This window comes from Lissotriton vulgaris, chromosome 3_1, assembly GCF_964263255.1.
Source record: "Lissotriton vulgaris chromosome 3_1, aLisVul1.2, whole genome shotgun sequence".
Classification (NCBI taxonomy): domain Eukaryota; kingdom Metazoa; phylum Chordata; class Amphibia; order Caudata; family Salamandridae; genus Lissotriton; species Lissotriton vulgaris.
Window position 1 is genome coordinate 1,923,164,208 of NC_141689.1, and position 22,975 is coordinate 1,923,187,182.

A 22,975-nucleotide genomic window follows, 5' to 3' on the forward strand; every position below is an offset into this window, starting at 1 on the left:
TGCAGTAATTCTCAAATTGCGAATTCGCAATTTCCTAATCGCAATTTGAGAATTATTTCAAGGGTGCAGGGGTGTCTCATGGACACCCTGCTGCACCCCTGAAACTTACATGTGTGTGCATATGGCACACATACATGCCCTATGGGCATGTATGTGTGTCACATGCCACCTTCAAAATAGTCATATTTTGTTTTTTAAAAGGATTTCGCAAATTAACACGAACCTCAAATTGGTGTTAATTTGCGATTCCTTAACATGAATTCGCAATTTTAAAAAGTTTCATACATGCCATTTAAGGAATCGCAAAATTGTGATTTCTTAAATGCATAAGCAAAATAAGGAATCGCAATTTTTTGCGTTTCCTTATTTTGCTAATTTCTGATACATCCCAAAAGATGCTAAATGTCAGTTTGCGATTCCTTAAGGCCGAAATTCTGCGAATTTCGGCCTTAACGAATCGCAAAAGGCTTGATACATCTAGGCCAAGTGATTTGCTCAAAATCACAGGATGTTGAGCATTATTGCCGAGACTCGAACCCGGTTCCCCAGATTTGAGATCGACCGCCCTAGCCATTAGGCCACATCCTCTCCTCTAATTGTCCTTTCAGAAACATTTGCATTTTATGGGGATATATTTTACTCCGGTTTTGTAGATTCTTCTTTGGTTTTGGATGTTGTATATTGGACCAAGGACTTCCACCTTCAATTGTAAAGTAAGATTTTTTTTTAATTTATTGTGGAAATGTTGGGTGGAATTCTGGTGATTTAATATGCATTTATAGTTGGTGTATGTAGCATTATTATTTTGTTATATGGTTTAAGGACCTTGTGTATTTTATATATATTATGCATCAATATATTGTATGCTTTTAGTATAATGTTTTTTTCTTTAGGATTACAGTTTTCATTCTGAATTTTAACCATTTTTATTTAATTTTTAATTTTTTTCAGAATTAGAAAAATATTTGTATTTTATTACAATTCATAAACATACTTTTGGAATGTTAGGCTTTGTGTTTTGAATTAATGATATTCGTTAGCTTAGTATTGTAAGACATTGCGTTACTCGTTGAGAGGGATGAAACCCTACTTGAACAAGAACCACATTCCTTGTCAGGGCAAAGTTACATTCAAACCCTAAATTAACCTGTGCTCAACCTGTGCATAGAGCAGTCAGGCTTAACTCAAAGGCAATGTGTTAAGTATTTGTGCAATACTTTAAAGAGTAGGACAGGGAAAACACCACGCAAAAAGAATCCCACACCAATTAAAAAAAAATCGAAATTTCTTTCATTAAAAAAAGACCAAAATGACAAATATGTAATTAGTAGAGCCAGAGATATTCAATATTAAAGATTTAAATAGAAATAGTGCCAAAAAGCACAAAGTGCCAACTCTGGATGTCTGGTCACGCTGGACCGAGACAAAGTCACAAGTTCAGCCCGACCTTGATGGAGCGCGGGCCTATAACAGGGGCCCAGTTAGACCTGCTGAATAAAGTACCTTAAATCCTGTTATGCGGAGCACTGCGCGGATTCTCGTTGAAGAAGCGTCTGCCAGTTGAAGCAATGCCATGGTTCCGAGGTGCGGAAGACTGTGATGCAAGGACCTGCATTGTCATTGAGAATCCCATTGACGGGGCTTGCAATGCGAAGTCCAGCACCAAGGATACCGTATTCATTTGGGCAATGCACCAGTTCGGTAGAGTTGCAAGGCTGCTATGCGTAGTCCAGTGCTGTCGTTGAGGCAGCCGTCGACGAGTAATGCAAGAGTCTGCACTGTGTATGCGTCACACAGTTGGGGCAATGCAGAGGGTCTGAGAATCTGTGATGCAGTGCATGTCTTTGTGATAGATCCCTGCAGCAGACAAGATTTGTCAGTTCCACTTGTTCCACAGAGGCTGGCAGTACACCCTAAGCCCACTTCAATGGGTCCAAGACTGGGTTGGCACTACTTGGCAGTATAATGTAAATGTACATGTATTGCGACTTATATAGCGCACGTATCACCCGAAGGCATCAAGGCGCTTGCCTTGGGAACCCGTCCTGGCTTTTTCCCTGTGAGATAACCCCTACTGGGCATCCCCAAGGTGAAAGCCAGGCATCCCGCAGCGGGTGGGCCGCCATAGTGGAGATTAAGCAAGCTATTGCCCAGAGTTGCAGCGTGGGACCCCATGATTAGAGTAGGCACCGAGGCGAGAATTATCGAGTCCGTGGACATTTTTGGGCTCAGGACCCTGCCGCGTCGGGAATTGAACCCTGGTCCCGGGCCAGACCTCTGCATCAGGGTCTGCCGCTCTAATCAGTGAGCCACACTCCTCCACCTCACCCCTGTAGACTCACAAACGGCAGAGAACAGGTGTAGATGCAAGGTTGCTGGAAGCCTTCTATGTCCCTTAGACTTCAGATCAAGAGGCCAGATAATTAGCTATTGAAGTCACTCTGAGTTCTAGGCTCAAGAGATTCGTGTCCAGTCCTTTTCACCCAGACAGGAGGGCAGCAAGCAGCAGGTCAGCACAGTAGAACAGCATTTCCTTCAGAGCTGCAGTCAAGCAGGGTGGCAGCTACTAGAGGCTTGACTTTGAAGTCCCCTGGCATCCTGCTTTCCCTGTCCTGGCTTCAGACTAACCACAGGGGGGTATGCAGCCCTTTGTGTGGAGGCAGGATACAGCCTAGTCCGGTGTAAGCGGGGCAGTACCCAGCTTCTCCCTCACAGACTGGCAGTGATTGCCCATCCAGGGACACAAAACCCCCTATTGTGTGTGGCTGTCTAGGAGGAATACACAAAGCCCAACTGTCTGTGACCAGAGACAGGCAACAGGAACTACATGGATAAGGCAGGAAAATGGCATCTTTCTAAAAGTTCTTAATGTAACATTATTTATTCATTGTTTGTTGTGAAAGAGATTGTTATTTAGTAAATACTCAGGGTGGGTTTTTGTTAATTGCGGTTTGTTTTGGTTGAACTACGGCACCTGGAATGTATTATGGGATCAGTAGTTTACGTTAGGTTTTTGAATCATTGAGTATAGCTTCAGGAGTTATGGGTCACAAGGCCGGGTTTGAGAGGATTTACATTTGATTGAATACACATGGGGGAGGTTTCTGCTTTATAATCAACGGCTGACCGTTAACGAAAATGAATAACGTTATCAAGAAGGAGTGATAAGAATGAGAAGGTCAGGCTGCTGGCGGCGACTTGCGCTAGGTATTTATGATGAGTTTGATAATGAAAGGATACGAGGTAGTTGGTTTAAGCGAGGGTGTATCAAGAGTTGAATTGGGAGATTTAGTAATGTCATTAGTTTTGAGGGTTGCACAATATGTTGGTTACATTTTAATTTTAGCATTGAGTGCTGTAGTTATGAGAGGGTGATAGGGTTTGAAGTGCGGGTGGGACAGGTATTTGCTTAGTTTTCGGAGCCCATGAGTTGCAATGCATTAGAAATAGAAGGAGTGGGATAATAAGGGTTGGTTTAATAGGAGAGGTATGTTTTTTTTTGTATTGTTAAGGTCAGTAGTGAATGGGTAGCTGAGATGTGCCTTTAATTTAGTTACAGAGACCACTGACGAAGAGCCGGTCAGGCAAGAAATGCATTGGGCATAAGTAATCAGTCATCTTTGCTGCACCATTTTATCTGACCTTTAGTTTAACGTGCTACTGTGAAATGCCTTATGAGCACTCAGTGGACATCTGAAAAAAATTAATAAATAAACAGGATGGAACTTCACTGCCACTGCAGTGATTTATGAAGTTTTGAAGAGTGATGGAATAAGGAACTATATAATTTCAGGTTCTAAAATGGCAAATATTGACAACTTTATAACGAGTGTCTAACATGAGGGAAGTTTCCCATATAGCAGTGTGACAGAAGGGTGCCCCAGTTTGTGCCCTAGTTTTCTGCTTTTTCAAGATCTATGTCCGGGGCGGTTCACAGGAACTGTTCACACGCATTCACAGATATAATCTAATTGAATAATGGTAGTAAAAGAATACGACAAGGGAAGGAGTGCATTCCTACAAAGCATGTATCTTTCTAAAAGAGGCATTTCCAAGATTGCAATATAAAATCCGACTTCACCACAATTTAGGATTTTAGATTGGGATTCCAGAGACACCAAACATGAACTGGTTATCTCTTCCCATCTGTAAATTACACATATACAATGTAATAAGGCAACTCCAATGTTAGTGTATGGGGGAGATATCCCTTGCAGTAGTGAAAAATGAAAGCTGTTTACTGCAAGGACATGTAAAACCTAAAAGTACATGGCCAAATTTTAAATTCATTGCACCTTACCATCTGGGCTATCTAGGGTCTACCTAGGGGTGACTTGTATGCATTAAAAAGGAAAGCTGGGGCCAGGCAAAGGGATTATTTTGCTAGGTCGATATGGCTGCACACACAGGCTCCGCAATGGCAGTGTTGAGACATGTTTAAGGGACCACTTAAGTTGGTTGCACAATCACTGTTGCAGGTCTACTTGCAGCTTTCAATTTACAGACCCCGGGCAAACATAGGGGCTCATTATGATTGCGTATTTTCCGCATCCTCCGGGCCGGCGGAAGCCACCGCCGGCCCGGAGGATGCGGAAAATCCGCAGCGGACCCACCAAAGACCCACCGCCACATTAGGATGGCTGGTGGGTCCTGGTTTCCGTCCGCAGCTTTTCCTCCGCGGTTGGCTTACAACCGCGGAGGAAAAGCACTAATCTGGTGACGGTGTCTCTCAGACGCCGTCCGCCAGATTAGTATGTGCCTGCAAACATGCTTTTCCACGGCGGCTTTTCCGCTGTGGAAAAGCATGTGTAACTTCACTGCGGGGGCCCGTTGCGGGCTCCCTGGGTGAAGGGGGGTCGGGGTGCACATGGGGGGTACCTATGGTACCCCCCTGCATTTGTATGCAGAAAGCGGCAGGCACCGCACGGTCCCTGCCTCTTTCTGCATGCAAATGCAATGCGTGCATTTTTAACATTGCTGCGGGTGCAGCTTGAAGCAGCACCTGCCGTCCTTTGTGACACTTTTACTAGGGAAATATTAGGAAATTAAGTATGCCAATTGGGTATAAGTCAATATTACCATGTTTAGGGGAGAGAGCACAAGGACTTTAGCACTGGTTAGCAGTGGCAAAGTGCACAGAGTACTAAGGCCCGGAAAAAGAAAAAAATGGAGGAGGGAGACAAAGAGTTTTGGGGGAGACCACCCTAAGGAAGACAGGCTGACAAGTATATATTGTTTTAGGGTCTGATTTTTAATAGTTTTTGTATATTGATTCAAGGTAGAGAAATCCTTGATTGTCTGGGAATTAAAAGTATGTTGCTAGCCAGCATTTTGTGCATTTGTCTTGTTTGGAATTTTTAGGTTTTAATTGGGCTTTGTACTGGATCATTGTATGTTTGGCTTCTTGTGATAGAGTAATTTTGAATAAGTTCCACTACTGTATTTTAAATTCAGGTTGGTGCAGCGTCCTGATCCCTGCAAGCATCAAAGTGTCCTTGAAGTATTCCAGTAGTGGTAGAAATTTTAGTTCATTTGCTCGGTAGAAGGGCATTGATATAAGTAAACCATAGTGCTTTGTTACCTCGATGGCATGAACATAGGCTAAGGTGATTCATTTATTAATTTCAAAATCAAATTGTGGAGTATTGGACTAATAAACACTTGGTTTGAATCATTAAAAGTGCTTCTATATTGCTTGATTAAAGTGGTAGTAGCACCATTGTGTGAATGTGTGGGGTGGGTATATTATTAGGGCATGGTTTACCCTTGCTTATGCTAAATTAATAAGGACATTTTTGTGGTAGCAATTTGTTGGTTTTGTTTCTTTTAGTTTTGTGGGGAGTTCAGTTTAGCTTGTATATTAAGGATCTGGGCTTATTTTCAGAGAACATTAGTGTTGTGATACTGTCCGCGAATGGTATAAATTGATGAGAATGGTGGCGATGTAAATTAAAAGTTCCATCCAACATTCAATTCTGCCATTCTGCGAGAGTTAATATGCTGTTAGTTGGAGCAAATATAACAATCTTTTTTATATTATTTATAACGTAATATAAAATACATTCTTGGTAGTATGTGTTGAATTAAGGTGGTCTTCTAGGATGTCTGTATCTTAATTTTTTTAATTAAGAATTTGTTCCCATTTATTAACTGTTTTTCTTTTTAATTTCATTTGCTACGTTTTTTTATGAAGGCTGTATTTTATTACCTTCCATTTTAGACACTTATTACAATTGTTTTTGATCTGTTTGAATATGAATGTGTAGAAAATTCTCTAAATATTATGATCTTATATTTAGCTTCCATATTTTTGTGGTCAATATTGTATGTGCTCCTACATTGTTTATTAAAGTATACAAAAAAGTGATAGATGGAATGTTTGAATGAATCAGCCCAACTGGTAATTATTAGGGCTGCATCCCAATCTATTGTTTTGAGTATTATATCACCTCAGTTTGGACCCATCTATCTGCAAATCATTTTTGACCCTGCTCCAAGAGGAACAGTCTAGCCTAAACTGCCAAACCAGGTCATTCCCTGAATCAAGCACAAGCAACCCAGTAACTGTTTTGCCCTTGTATACTATGGGGCCTATTACGATGGTGGATTTCCCGCATCCTCCGGGCTGGCGGAAGCCACCGCCGGCCCGGAGGATGCGTGAAAACCGCCACGGATGATTCAAAGACCCACCGCCAAATTAGGATGGCTGGTGGGTCTTGGAATCTGTCCGCCGCTTTTCCACCGCGGTCGCCTTCCGACCGCGGTGGAAAAGCATTAACAAGGCTGGCAGTGTCTATCAGACACCGCCAGCCATATTATGATGTAGTAGAAAGTATGCTTTTCCACGGCGGCTTTTCCGCCGCGGAAAAGCATACGGACCTTCACTTCGGTGGCCTGTTGTGGGCCCCCTGGGTGAAGGGGAGTGGGGGGTGCACATGGGAGGTACCTATGGTACCCCCCTGCATTTGCGTGAACAAAGCAGCAGGCACTGCGCAGTGCCTGCCGCTTTGTTCACCTCTGTTGCCTCATTCTGCACCTCTCTTACTTCTTTCTGTACCCCTTTTCCCCTTTTTCTGTATCTCTCTTGCCTCTTTTTGCACCCTTATTCCCTTGTTCTGCAACTTTCCTGTACCTCTCTTGCCTATTTCTGTACCTCAGTTGTTTTTTTACTGTACTTCTCTCCCTTCTTGCTGTACCCCTACTGCCTCTTTCTGTACTTGTCTTGCCTCTTTGTGCACCTCTCCTACTTTTTTCTGCACCCTCTAGCCTCTTTTTGTAACTCTGTTGGTTCTTTCTGCACTGCTCTTGCTTCTTCTGCAGTTCTCTTGCCTCCTTCTGCACTTCACTTGCCTCTTCCTGCATTCCTATTGCTTTTTCTGTACCTCTTGCGCATCTTTCTGCATCCCTGTTGTCTTTTTCTGCACCCCTGTTGTCTTTTTCTGTTCCTGTCTTCCCTCTTTTTGCACCGCTCTTGCTTCTTTCTGCACTTCTCTTGCTTCTTTCTGCACCTCTCTTGCTTCTTCCCGCACCATTATTCCCTTTTTACATCCCTCTTGCCTCTTTCTGATGTTCTCTTGCCATTTTTTCTACCTCTCTTGCCTCTTTCTGCACCTCACTAGCCTCTTTCTGCACTTCTCTTGCTTCTCTCTACATCTGTGCTGCTTCTTTCAGCCATTCTCTTGCCTCTTTCTGCACTTCTCTTGCTTGTTTCTGCACCTCTCTTGCTTCTTTATGCACCTATATTGACTTTCTTCACCGATCTTGCCTCTTTTTGCACCCCTTTTTTCTCTTCTGTACCTCTCTTGCGTCTTTCTGTACCTCTGTTCCCTCTTTCTGTACCTTTCCTGCCTGTTTCTGTACCTTTATTGCCTCTTTCCGTACCTCTGTTGCTTCTTTCTGCACTTCTCTTGCTCTTTCAGCACCCTCACTCCTCATTAAGCACCTCCGTTGCTTCTTTCTGCACTTCTCTTACTTCTTTCTGCACACCTCATGCCTCTTTCTGTATATCTCTTGCCTCTTTGTGCACCTCTCTTACCTCTTTCTGCACCGCTCTTGCCTCTTTTTGCACCTCTGTTGGTTCTTTCTGCACTGCTCTTGCTTCTTTCTGTACCTCACTTGCCTCTTTCTGTACTTATCTTGCTTCTTTCTAAACCTCTGTTGCTTCTTTCAGCAATTCTTTTGCCTCTTTTTGCACTTTATTTGCTTATTTCTGCACCTCTATTGCGTCTTTCTGTACCTCTGTTGCCTCTTTCTGTGCTTCACTTGCTTCTTTCTGCAACTCTCTTGCCTTTTTCGGTACCTCAGTTGCTTCTTTATGCACCCCTCCTGCCTCTTCCATATTTTTGCAACTCTCTTGGCTCTTTTTAAACCTCTCTTCCCTCTTTCTGTATCACTCTTGCCTCTTTATGTACCTCTGTTGCTTCTTTCTGCACTTCTCGTGCCTCTTTCTGCAACCTTCATGCCTCTTTCAGCATCTCTATTGCTTCTTTCTGCACTTCTCTTCCTTCTATCTGCACCCCTCCTGTCTCTTTCTGTACCTCTCTTACCTCTTTGTGCACCTCTCTTACCTCTTTCTGCACCCCTCTTGCCTCTTTTTGCACCTTCGTTGGTTCCTTTTTGCACTGTTCTTGATTCTTTCTAAACCTCTGTTGCTTCTTTCAGCAATTCTCTTAGCTCTTTCTGCACTTCTCTTGCTTGTTTCTGTACCTCTCTTGCGTCTTATGGCTGAGATACCCGCCACCCCCTCTCAACACAATCCCCAAGGATGGGACACCGGAAACAGTTCTGAAGTCTTTGGAAGACGGGAGGGAGTAACCCTCCCGGCCGTATTTATTAAAATATGAAACAAAATTAAACATTAAATAAACAGTTTCATATTATGTACAATTTCATTACCACATTGCGATGTTTGGCTAACCTTAACAGATTCTCTAATACAAAGGTTCTCCTAGCCGAACTAACATCCTACAAAACATTTTCTTGAAATTTTGAAATTGTACATCCTAACGTTTAAGGGCCAACGGCAAGGTCGTAACCGGTGTCAAGATCCCTAACCCAGAAATATCGCCCTCACTTGTGAGGGGCGGCCCAGAGGCGTACCTCAAGTGCAATTACCAATTTCCCTTGACTTGACGGGGGCCCCAATAAAACTCGACGCCACTTAGAGGTCGTACGAGGACTCGTGTGAGGTATCTAGAAGGTAGCGTAGACCCCCCCCAAACCCCACACAACTTACCACATCTGCCGTCGCAGACGTCCTGGCCCCGGGAAATTCCCCAGGAGGGGGCTGTAACCCCTCCTACCCAGGAAGGGGCCTTGACCGCCTTTCCTCTTCTTTCGGCGACCCATCCTTAGAAGGGACCGCCTCCCCGTTGAGGGGCCAATGGCCACCTCCCCCGAGCGCTCCCATCCGTGCTGGGTGACGCCCACTCATAGGGATCTTCCAATTAGTGCTCACCGATCATGACCTTACCGCCCGACCAAAATAAATACGACAATGCTAACTAAATGACTAAACTAAAAAGACAGTAGCAACTACACTTTTATTAAAAGCATGCTTACTAATGAACACTAAAGCAGAATTTCTTTATTTGCGAAACGTAACATAAATCGACCATTCTTTATTACATACTCAAAATCATCACGATAATACCACAACCTGTAAACGAAAATCAGAGTTATCCATCAACTTTATTCAAAAACCACTTGCTGTCCTCAGGGGCTGGTGGGTGGGTCGAAATTGGCTCTTCGTTCCGTCTCGAGCTCACGTGCAGCGAGGAGGTGCAGCTTCAGAGCACAGGAACAAGAGGATGCCTTCGGATCTTGCTTCTCCTTTTATCCGTCTTCAGGGCGGGCGTAAACCCGCCCCTGCCTGCCCCTAGGGCGTGGCCAGCCGCGTCAGTGTCTAGGCCAACCCACTCTAGGGCGGGAAAAGGCGCGCCCCGGCTACGCCGCTTCGGGCATACCAGCCGAGACTCGCCTCCCGCCCAAGATGGCTTCCCGGGAGGATCGTGGTACTCCGCCATACGTTCGGGGGGACCGAGTGGTCGCCCCTTTCCATATGGCTGAGATACCCGCCACCCCCTCTCAACACAATCCCCAAGGATGGGACACCGGAAACAGTTCTGAAGTCTTTGGAAGACGGGAGGGAGTAACCCTCCCGGCCGTATTTATTAAAATATGAAACAAAATTAAACATTAAATAAACAGTTTCATATTATGTACAATTTCATTACCACATTGCGATGTTTGGCTAACCTTAACAGATTCTCTAATACAAAGGTTCTCCTAGCCGAACTAACATCCTACAAAACATTTTCTTGAAATTTTGAAATTGTACATCCTAACGTTTAAGGGCCAACGGCAAGGTCGTAACCGGTGTCAAGATCCCTAACCCAGAAATATCGCCCTCACTTGTGAGGGGCGGCCCAGAGGCGTACCTCAAGTGCAATTACCAATTTCCCTTGACTTGACGGGGGCCCCAATAAAACTCGACGCCACTTAGAGGTCGTACGAGGACTCGTGTGAGGTATCTAGAAGGTAGCGTAGACCCCCCCCCAAACCCCACACAACTTACCACATCTGCCGTCGCAGACGTCCTGGCCCCGGGAAATTCCCCAGGAGGGGGCTGTAACCCCTCCTACCCAGGAAGGGGCCTTGACCGCCTTTCCTCTTCTTTCGGCGACCCATCCTTAGAAGGGACCGCCTCCCCGTTGAGGGGCCAATGGCCACCTCCCCCGAGCGCTCCCATCCGTGCTGGGTGACGCCCACTCATAGGGATCTTCCAATTAGTGCTCACCGATCATGACCTTACCGCCACAGGCCGGATAGTTGACCGGCTATCCGGACCCCCCACAACACTCCTACCTAAAGGTCATGGTGTAACGTTTTTAGCCATGCTAAGAAGTCTCCTATGAGTAACTCATTCCCCACCCGAGACAAATGCACTCCATCCCCCAAATACATACTGTCATCATTAATACACCCATGTGAAATAGAATGCAGTGTCTTGGAACGGAACAACCTACTCACTTTGTTATTAAGCTTTCTAACAGAATGATTTAAAGCAGGAACCGAAATAGCCCCCCGCCACACTTTTCGTGGGATCATATGGGACCACGCAATTGTGCACCCTGGAACTCTCCTCGCTAACCAACTTACAGTGGAAAGCATCGCCTCAAGAAGAAGTCGTCTACCAGTGGTGACCAAATCATTACCCCCAAGATGTACTATGACTACAGACGGCGGTGACCTCGTCCGCCCTAGCAAACCCTCAAAAAATTATTGAAACTGGTCAATACAGAGACCGCCTCTTCCGTAGAAGGACACACTGTACCCGTATTCCCCAGCTACGTGAATCATATCACCTGCCTTGAATACGTCTGCGGCACGTCTCACGTATGAGTGGCCCACGACCCACACCTCCTTTTTCACAGCCGGTGATGTCTGACCGCTGGCCCGGTGTTGGGTCGACTGCAAAGTCCGCCCCGCCTCGTAGGCTTGCGCAACTGAAAACCAAACAAAAACAAGAAGCGTGAGTACATTGTTACAGCTTCACAACATGTGCAACCGCACATACCTTTTATAACAATTGGAGGACCAACGCCCCACCCGTTTAACTTGTTCAACATCCAGACCCCTGGCTGTAGCTTCTGTCGCAGCCCCTATCCGAAAGGAATGGGTCCCAAACTCGCCCGGGTTCAAGCCCGCAGCGGCAATCGACATCGCAAGCACCCGCTGAAACTGAAACTTTGTCAGTGGGGTGGCGTCAGCGTGTTTCAACAAGGTCCCCCCCATGATGCCACCCTTCGTGCTAAATAATCTTCTAGACACCTTACCGGGCACATGGAGGACCCGGGAATCCTGCGTATGATTACGCAGTCACCCATCCCACTTTGATCGGTCTTGGACCTGACAAATGAGACCGTCATCGTCTCCCCTCTGATCTGGACGTGCTCGTGGCACAATCCTCCTGTCACATCCTGCTTGTTCCTCGCCACTAGTTCGCTTACCCGCATAGCCCCATGGAATGCCAGCGTAAAAGCGGCTCGGAATAACACTGTCTCAAATTGAGATGAACACGTAGCAGGGAGTCTGGATAATAACCGGGCCAGCCTATCCAAACCTATCGGGCGCCTCTCGTCTACTCTGCGACCCTCAAGGCGTTGCCACCCCCGTAGCGCTTTCTGTACAACGAAAGACGCTGTCGGGTCATGGATCCCATGAGCCCTAGCAACAAAGGAAATGGCAGCCCGATGCCTCTGAGCCGTGGCCACCGATTTCCCGACCAGGTGTAAGGACATCAGAAAATTCACCACCCACTCCTCCTGGCCCCAAAGCTCCTCTCTATCAGTCCCCAAAAAGGCCAAATAGGACCGGAACGCCCCTTCATATGCCTTCCTCGTCCTGGGTGCTAAACTCTCTCCCACGAGGTTACAAAGTTCGGGGCACCGAGAGACCAGAGAGCTTCGGGAAAGGGTGCCGGCTCCGGGTCCGCTGTGGGAAGGAAACCCCAGAAAGCCTGCATACGAAAACAAGACAGTGCATCAGCCGCCTGGTTCATTACCCCTGGGACATGTCTTGCTCTGAATAGCACATTCAATTGCATACACAGTAAAACAATTTCCTTGAGCAGTCTCAAAATCCCTTTGCATCGTGCTGCCTGACTATTGATACACTCGACCACGGTCATATTGTCAGACCAAAATACCACAGAGTGATCTTTGAACCCTTCGGGCCAAGTTCTCAGGGCCACTAAAATGGGGAAAAGTTCCAGGAAAGCAATGTTACTTGTCAGTCCACTGTCATGCCACCATGTCGGCCACTTTTGTGCAGACCATCTCGTGCCGAAGATGGCACCGAAACCTATGCTCCCTGCCGAATCTGTCCACAGCCCCAGCTCCTCAGAGGACACGGCCGGTTTGTTCCAGACGACTCGACCATTGAAATCCGCCAGAAATGCCAACCAAATGCGCATGTCCTGGCGGACCTCTGCCGAGAGCCTTGTGCGATGATGGCACTCCTTCAGGCCGACCATGGCTTGAGCAATCGAACGGGAAAAGGGGCGGGCCATTGGTATAACCCTCAGGGCAAAATTCAACTGGCCAACTAACTGCTGTAATTGATGCAGCTTAACCTTAGGTCCACTTATACACATTTGCAGGGATGTCCTGAATTTTGACACTTTGTCAGCTGGTAAACGAAAACAACCTTCTGCGGAGTCTAACTCGATCCCCAGAAACTCGAGGCAAGTGGAAGGCCCCACAGTCTTACCTGGCGCCAATGGCACGCCAAACTGATTCATCAAGACACAAAACTGCGCCAAAGCCTGCCCACATTCCGGATCCCCGGCTGCCCCCAGGAACAAAAAATCATCAAGGTAATGCATCACATTTTGGAAACCCGTCTTCCTTGTGAAGACCCATTGTAGAAAACTACTGAATTTTTCGAAATAGGCACAAGATATAGAGCACCCCATCGGCATACACCTATCCATGTAATAATGACCCTGAAACATGAAACCTAAGAGACGCTGATCGTCTGGATGTACCGGGAGCAACCGGAACGCTGACTCGATATCAGATTTTGCCATCAGCGCCCCGGGCCCCAGGCGATTCAAAATGGCTACGGCCTCATCGAAGGATGCGTACCGCACCGAACACACTTCCGGGTCTATCGCTTCATTTACGGAAAGACCACGTGGGGCTGATAAATTATGTATCAGCCGAAACTCACCCGGGTCCTTCTTTGGGACCACACCTAAAGGGGAACAAACAAAGTTAGGAACCGGTGGTACACCAAACGGACCGGCGACTCGACCTCGAGTAACCTCCTTCCTGATCTTATCCTGTACCACGGTCGTATGCTGAAAGACCGATAGCTGATTTTTACATTTCGCTGCACCTTCAAAGTCCCCCACTGGGATGCGGAAACCATAAGAAAACCCGTTCCGCAACACCCCAGCAGAAGTACGATCCGGGTATTCACTGAGCCAAGGAATCATTGCCAAGGTATCAATCGGGGTAGGTAAAGGCGCCCCTCTGACTATGTTAGACCTGTTTGGCGCCTCCTCTACCCCCGTTATCACCCGTTTTGGCTCTGCACGTGGACTCAGGATGGGACGATTGCCCACACCCACTACATTCGTGTCTAAATTTGCACGATCCCTGGGGCCTAGTACATTTACCCCTGTTGAAGTTCCAACAAACCCCCCTTTTTCCAGTGTTGCCGGCAGGCTTCGAGTAATTGTCGGTACCCGCACCTGACCGAAAGGGCGTCCCCGCATACTGGCGGGAAGATTCGCCAACGATACTCCCTACTAATGACAATTTTAACATACCAGTCTCCTTCATTTTGGACCATGGCACAGAATCATAACAATCCCACGTTAAGTTTTTATCATGTTCTTTAGCCTTTCTAAACAGATTATCATAGCAGAACCAATGATTACCCTCGTGTGATACCGAGTACCCCATGATTCGTGACTGATAAATCGGCAATTCGGGTAACAGATCGGGCCTTCGTTCCCCCAAGATCGATGTAAAAAACCCCCACGCTTGGCCCCAATTGCCAATGTTTTCATTTACCTTAAAGGCGGCCATTTTTGCGCGCCAAACACTCGGATGCATGAGCTCCTTCTGGCCCTTAACATGCTCCATCTCATAGTGATCAGTAAGCAACGAGAAGATGTTTACGTACTCCCCTGCCCATATCTTCTCTTTAATAGCCAAAGGAACATGCTGACCCAACTTTTCCCTACGAGAGGGTGCTGACTCATCCCTCGCAATCGGCAATGGCCGCTTACCTGCACCGGACGTTGCCTCTGCTACTGCACCCGTCCCCTGTGGCTTCTCTACAGCGGCAGCCGGCGTGGACACCTTCGCTGCTTCCCGTGACTCACGCAGTTGCTTCATTAGCTCCTGTGCGTCGACAGCCGTGGCGCCCTCGCTACCTTTTCCCAACCACGCTGCTAATTGTGCTGCCAGCTCGGGCGGCATATCTTCCCCGGACACGGGGGTGACCACAACGGGAATCGGATTCCCTTCCTCCGGCACGGGAGTTGGTGCCTCGAGCGGGGTACTGGGACCCGGGTTGTCTCCCCCAGCTGCTCCCCTCCTGGGCCTCTTGTTTTTCCCTCCCGGGGCTGCTCCCGCCAAAGGACGTTTCGGCCCCCCTTCCTCGTCCTTATCCATTCGCCTCTTTAGGTCGGTCACCTCCTTCATGAGAACGCGCAGCATCTGGTCAGTAGTCATGCGCTTTCCCGCCTTCTTCGGCATTCTCCAACAGAGTATCTGAAAAACAAACAAGAACGATTACAACGCTCGAAATTGGCTCTTCGTTCCGTCTCGAGCTCACGTGCAGCGAGGAGGTGCAGCTTCAGAGCACAGGAACAAGAGGATGCCTTCGGATCTTGCTTCTCCTTTTATCCGTCTTCAGGGCGGGCGCAAACCCGCCCCTGCCTGCCCCTAGGGCGTGGCCAGCCGCGTCAGTGTCTAGGCCAACCCACTCTAGGGCGGGAAAAGGCGCGCCCCGGCTACGCCGCTTCGGGCATACCAGCCGAGACTCGCCTCCCGCCCAAGATGGCTTCCCGGGAGGATCGTGGTACTCCGCCATACGTTCGGGGGGACCGAGTGGTCGCCCCTTTCCATTCTGCACCTCTCTTGCCTCTTTCGGCATCTTTATTAATTCTTTTCGCATCCCCCCTGCCTCTTTCTGCACCCCTCTTCCCTATTTGTGCAACTCTCTTGCCTCTTTCTACACCTCTCTTCCCTCTTTCTACACTACTCTTGCCTCTTTCAGCACTTCTGTTGCTTCTTTCTGCACTGCTCTTCCTTTTTTCTGCACCCCTAGTGACTCTTTCAGCACCTCTGTTGCTTCTTTCTGCACCTCTCGTGCCTCCTTTTGCACCTCCGTTGCCTCTTTCAGCACCTCAGTTGGTTCTTTCTGCACTGCTCTTGCTTCTTTATACACCTCACTTGCCTCTTTCTGCACTTCTCTTGCTTCTTTCTACACCTCTGTTGCTTTTTTCAGCAATTCTCTTGCCTCTTTCTGCACTTCTCTTCCTTCTTTTTGTACCCCTCCTGCCTTTTTCTGTACCTCTCTCGCCTTTCTCTGGACATCTGTTGTTTCTTTCTACACCCCTCCTGTCTCTTTCTGCACCCCTCTTCCCTATTTGTGCAACTCTCTTGCCTCTTTCTACAACACTCTTCCCTTTTTCTGTAGCACATGTGCCTCCTTTTGCACCCCTGTTGCTTCTTTCTATACGTCTCTTGGTTGATTTTGCACTGCTCTTGCCTCTTTCTGCATCCCTCTCGCCTCCTTTAGCACCTCTGTTGCTTCTTTCTTTACCCCTGTTGCTTCTTTCTGCACTTCTCTTGAATCTTTCTGCACCCTTCATGCCTTTTTCAGCACCTCTGTTCCTTCTTTCTGCACTCTTCTTCCCTTTTACTGCTCCCCTTGTGCCTCTTTTTGCACCTCTGTTGCTTCTTTCTGCACTTCTCTTGGTTCTTTCAATGCTGCTCTTGCCTCTTTCTGCATCCCTCTTGCCTCTTTGAGTGCCTCTTTTGCATCTTTATGCACTCCTCTCTCCTCTTTCTGCACTCCTGTTGCTTCTTTACGCACCTCTCTTGCTTCATTCTGCACCTCACTTGCCTCTTTCTGCACCTCACTTGCCTCTTTCAGCAACACTGTTGCTTTTTTCTGCACTCCTCTTTTCTCTTTTTGCACCTCTCTTGCCTCTATCTGCACCTCTGTTCCCTGTTTCTGTACTTGTCCTGCCTGTTTCTGCACCTCAGTTGCCTCTTTTAGCACCTCTGTTGCTTTTTCTGCAGATCTCTTGCCTCTTTCCAAACCCCTTTTGTCTTTCTCTGCACTACTCTTGCCTCTTTCGGTATCTCTGTTCCCTGTTTCTGCACCTCTTCTGCCAGTTTATGTACCTCTCTTGCCTCTCTCTGCACCTCTGAGTTAGAGGTACTTTTAATCCCTTGCCCTAATATGTACAAGGGCCTTACAAGGGAGGTCATGCCAATCACAGGGATACCCCAACCCATAGTGTACCCTAGTGTATGTAGGTGTTTTCACTGTATTCTAAGTGTCTTTCAGTGTAGCACTAGCTCTTGGCCTCATTAGTCAGAGTCAGTTACCACCAGTACCAGTCAGTAAAAATGTGGGGGCACAGGATTAATTTGAAACAAGGCCTCTTTCTGCACCTCTATTGGTTCTTTCTGTATATCCCTTACTTCTTTCTGCACTTTTCATCGTCTTTCTGGACTTCTGTTGCCTCTTTCTGCATTTCTCTTGCTTCTTTATGCACCTTTCATCCTCTTTCTTCACATGTTCTACCTCTGTAGGGATAGTTACAACATTGCATTTAAAAAACTTAGAAATTTACTGAAAAAACATAGGTTTCAGGCACGTTATAGTTAGACATGATCATTTAAAAAACCTTTGAAATTCACTGAAAAAAACATAGGTTTCAGGGACATTATAATTGGAAATAATCATTTAAAAAACCTTTGAAATTCACTGAAACAACCATAGGTTTCAGGGACGTTATAGTTAGAAATTAGCCTTAAAAAACCATAGAAACTGACTGAAAAAACCTTCGGTTTCAGGGACGTTATAGTTAGTTGGACATTTCACTCGTACAAAACCAGAGAAATTTGGCTGTTATAGTTAGTTCAGCTAACTATAACTCACGCCCCGCAATGCACTGCTGAATCTTGAAAAGGTCATTAAGATCCCCCGATCATATCTTCTAAAAGATAAAGTAAAACCCCCTGAAGGAGAAAAGAATACCTTTCATTTCATAACCACTTACACTAGGGACTCAGAAAGACTGCAACATATTCTATCAAGCAACTGGCACATTCTGAAATCTGATATTGTCATTGGAAATGACATACCAGATCATCCAAGTACAACATACAAACAAAGCACAACATACAAACAAAGTCGTTCCCTGAAAGACCTCTTGGTCCAAAGCCACTATGAATCAATACCGCGCAATCCCAAGCTGGGTAACTTAGCCTAGCCGGGTTTTTCCCATGTAACAGGTGTAAAGCCTGTAAAAAAAGTACCAAAGTGACAACATATCAGATATCTGGAATGTCTGGTCGAAAAAGAATCACCAAATTCCTACCATGTACAACGCCATCATGTGTATACTGATTGGTGTGCCCTTGTAATTTACAATATATCGGCAGCACAATACACCCCACAAAGCGCAGAATACTTGAAAATGCGAGTGCAATTGAACATAATGCCTCAACTTACCCGGTTGCGAGCCATTTCGCTAGGTTCCATCAGAGCAATCGAAATCTGCTCAGATTCTTCTGGCTGGACTACGTCCAAGTCAAAGAGCGTGGGGGAGATAGAGAAATTCACTTACGTAGACTGGAATCTTGATACATAATCGATCTACAAACTAAGATTCCATCAGATCTTAATTTATAAGAGGAACTAGCAATTCATTTGGGCTAACTCTTTCATCTTGATAACCTGTAATTCTAATCTAACCCCCCATAATTTTCTACTATTTCTGTAGATCCCTATAAAGGAGTATCACTTAAAAAGCACAGAAATTCAGAAATGTAAGTGGACATGAACTTGCTGGTAATATCAGTTGATGAGTACGTACATTTAATGAGTTTAAGAATTTGTGATCTTCCTGTATTATGACCTGTTCACATGAAACATGAATTGAATTTAGCCCATCCAGGGCGTGATTGATTTAATTTTGTTATGAATGAAATATCAACACTGCGAAATCAATGTATTAAGACATTTTTCATGATCATGTTACAAATTTCGACTGTTCAAATTAGGTTTAGATCATTCCATTCATTTTTCCTTTTCAAAGGATTTGTCCCTTTAATTTATGTAGAGGTTGAAGGTAATAGATACCATTATATCGTGATGAAATGCAATATAGAATTAATGCGTAAATGATGATGAATGCGCTACAATATATTTTCTGATAATTTGCTGAGATATAACTGAAACATGATTTTTTTGTTGAACTTTATTATCACAGTGTAAATAGCATCACAAATTTTGTCGATAGAGGGCGTCAAATTTAAGAAAGCCAGCATTTCTGAATCACTGTCAATATTTTTGCACAAAGTACCTTTGCACACATTGCACATGCAGGGCTAAATTATTTTGTCCCTGTTCTATTTAAAGATGTTGCAAATTAATGCCAATAGTGGTGCATGTATATTGAATACTACCTTAAGATGACCGCCAAGAATCAATGAATCATTTGCCTGTAAAAGTATATATTTTTTGTTTACCTGACAGTCGAAAATCACGCAATTCCCCCCGGAAACATTCCCATGTTGTAAAGGTTAAAAATGGCGACTACTGTTATATATATATATAAGGGTCGCAAAACGTGTTTTCCACATGTAATTTTCCATAGGGACCTTCAAGATGGGCTACAGCCTAAACTGCTGAATGGAATTATACCAAATTTGGCAGAGATGTAGAGTTTTGTTCGCAGATGACGCTTTTTGTTAAATGGTGTTAAATGGTGAAAATCAAAAGTGAAATTATAGATATATCTATAGACGAAGTACCGTCTGAGGATTATACGCGTACCACTACGAGCACGAGCTGCATGCTAATTGGCTGTCAACTGTTTGTCAACACTCCAAACCAGGAAGTGTTGGCAGCCATCTTGTGTCTCGGTAGAACTGAGGCAGAAGAAAACAGAAAAAGAAGTGCTCAAAAGACGCAAAGGGGGCAGGGTAGACACACCCTGACCCCCTAGGCCTGCTCAGGGGTCCCACATAGACCCCCAAGGCTTAAAACAAAATTTCTTTAAAAATCACGCGCATGGCGAGGAAAAAAAATAGAAAACCTGAAGCCTGCTTTAGTGCTTATTAGCTCCCGGGGGGGCCAAGTCCCGGGGGCAATGTAGTTTATTATAATGGGGGGCCCAGAGGGGCCCCCCATCCCGGGAGACCGCTACCCCAGGGCCTTATTTTAAATATATGTGCGGTGGGGCTCATGGTCCCCCCGCAGTAAATGTAAATGTATATGTGTGGGGGGGCTCTGAGGTCCCTTCAGCCCTTGGGGAGTGCCACCCTCCGGGGCTTTAAAATATTGATTGAAGGGGGGCTCTGAGGCCACCCCAACCACAGGAACCGCCACCCCTGGGATTTAAAATATTAATTGAGTGGGGGTCTGAGCCCCCCCAGTCCCGGGGAGCGATACCCCCGGGACTTTAAAATATTAATTGAGGGGGGCTCTGGGGCCCCCCAGCTCTGGGAACCCCCACCCCCGTGGCTTCCTGAAAGTGTTGGAGGGGGCCACGTGGCCCCCCTCCTGGAGCCCAGGATGGACCTGGGGACCGCCACCCTCCAGGGCCGGCTCCTGCAGTGTCCCGGGGTGCACAGTCCCGGGACACTGCTGTTTGCAATGTCAGGCTCCCACCCTGTCATTACACCTCTCTCCCATGCCCGACTTTCCCCAGCTCAGGGGCTGGTGTGCCCCTGGAACTGGTTCTAGCCAGCAGATGCATAGTGAGCACCGGGGTGCCACTTGCAGTCACCTTCCTATTCAGCCCTGCCTACCCAGGATACACAAAACCCTGTCTGGGATGGTGCTAGCACCGCCCCGACAGGAAACCCTTTGTCCAAGCTCTCCTCGCTGGAAGGACTCCCAGCAGCAGGAGGTCAGACTTGTGTCTGTGATGGCAGCATCCATTTTGTGATGCTGAGGCTCGAGTTAACTTTAACCCGGGTTCACAGTTACATACATGTCATGTCCCTCTAGAAGGGTGGAATGCTAACCCCGTCGCCAGAATTGGCGAGGGGTTAGTATCCCAATTCGTATGACACCTTACTCGACATGTTTTGATAAAGCGATACCAGAGTTGGGCTATAACCGCAAGGATTATAATGCACTTAAGAGGATATGGTATGCGTTATCATTGAACAGCTATTAGGACTTGGTTCCGCAAGCTGCAAACGGGCTCAGCTCATGCCAGAGCACCATCTCACAAGATTCCAAGCCCTCTGCCTTCAGGATTGTTAAGGCCTGCCATAGGAGTGACTGATAGGAATACGAGTGTCCATTTTAGGGTTAGATATAGGTATACTATATCTACAGCAAGGGGTGATCACACCACCTTGACCCAGCTGTCGTGCAGCCAGTTGTGTCAGATTTAGATGGCCAGCCAGGGGTGGCATAATACATGCTGCAGCCCCTGGTAGGCCCTGGGTACACCTATGCCCTGAGTTACAGGGTCTGATACGGTGGCCCAGTACCAATTGGTAAATGCACCTAAGGTACACGTGTCAATTTAGTGAGAGAACAGCAAGGCTGTGGGTCTGATTAGCAGGCCCACAGCCTGAGAAGTCATAAACCAGTGAAGCAAAAAGCAAAAATCTGGGGTGATCATAGGATTGTAGACCCTACTCTCCTACATGACCCCCCCTCCCAAACTTTGAGACAATAAACTAACCTTGACCAGGTGAATCTTCTTGCTCTAAGTGGAAATACCTGGAGAGCCCATCTGCATTGCCATGATCAGTGCCAGGTCTATGATCCACTGTAAAATCCATCCCCTGTAGGGAAATGGACCACCTAAGCAGTTTGCGGTTTTCACCCTTCATCTGATTTAGCCACAAGAGGGGCTTATGGTCGGTCTGAATCTTGAAATGAGTGCCAAACAAGTATGGCCTCAGTTTCTTCAGGGCCCAAACCACAGCAAAGGCCTCCCTCTCAATAGCTGACCAATTTTTCTCTCTGGGGGTCAGCCTTCTACTTATAAAAGCAATGGGCTGGTCATGACCATCAAAATTCAACTGAGATAGAACAGCTCCCACACCCAACTCAGAAGCATCTGTTTGGACAATGAATGGTTTGGAGTAGTCTGGACTCTTTAGGATAGGTGCTGTGCACATGGCCTGCTTTAGGTCATCGAATGCTTTTTGACAGCCTGCTGTCCACTGAACTTTCTTTGGCATCTTTCTACTTGTCAGGTCATTAAGTGGAGTCACAATTGATCCATAATTTCTGACAAATTTCCTGTAATAACCAGTCAGGCCCAAGAAAGCTCGAATCTGAGTCTGGGTGGTTGGAGGAGCCCAATCCTTGATGGATTGTATCTTGCTCTCCAGTGGCTGAACCTGGCCTCCACCTACAAGGTGGCCCAGGTATACAACCTGTGTCTGCCCTATCTGGCACTTTGTGGCCTTGATAGTGAGACGTGCTGCTTGCAGTGCCTCTTACACTTTCCTCAGGTGGACTAGGTGATCCTCCCAGGTGGAACTAAAGACAGCTATATCATCAAGATATGCTGCACAGAAGTCATCCAGCCCAGTGAGAACTTGATTCACCAGCCTTTGTAAGGTGGCAGGTGCATTTTTCAAACTAAAGGGCATTACCACAAACTGATAATGCCCACCAGGGGTAGAAAATGCTGTCTTGGGCTTGGCATCCTCAGCTAACCGGATTTGCCAATACCCAGCTGTCAGGTCAAATGTGCTTAAGTAGTTGGCAGAAGCCAATCTATCTATAAGTTCATCTGCCCTTGGTATTGGGTGGGCATCAGTCTTAGTGACTGCATTGAGGCCTCTGTAGTCTATGCAAAACCCCATCTCTTTCTTACCACCCTGGGTGTGAGGCTTTGGCACTAGAACTACTGGACTAGCCCAAGGGCTATCTGAGGGCTCAATGACTCCCAGCTCCAACATTTTCTGCACCTCTGTCTTGATGCAGTCTCTGACATGATCAGGCTGTCTGTAGATTTTACTCTTGACTGGCAGACTGTCACCAGTGTCAACCTCATGGGTACACCAATTGGTTTGACTGGATGTCAGAGAGAACATATGTCTAAAGGATTGAAGAACTTGTTTGCAATCCGTTTGCTGATGCTCAGAGAGGCTGCCACAAAAGACAACACCATCTACTGACCCATCATCAGGGTTCTGAGTGAGCAGGTCTGGGAGAGGGTCACTCTCCTCCT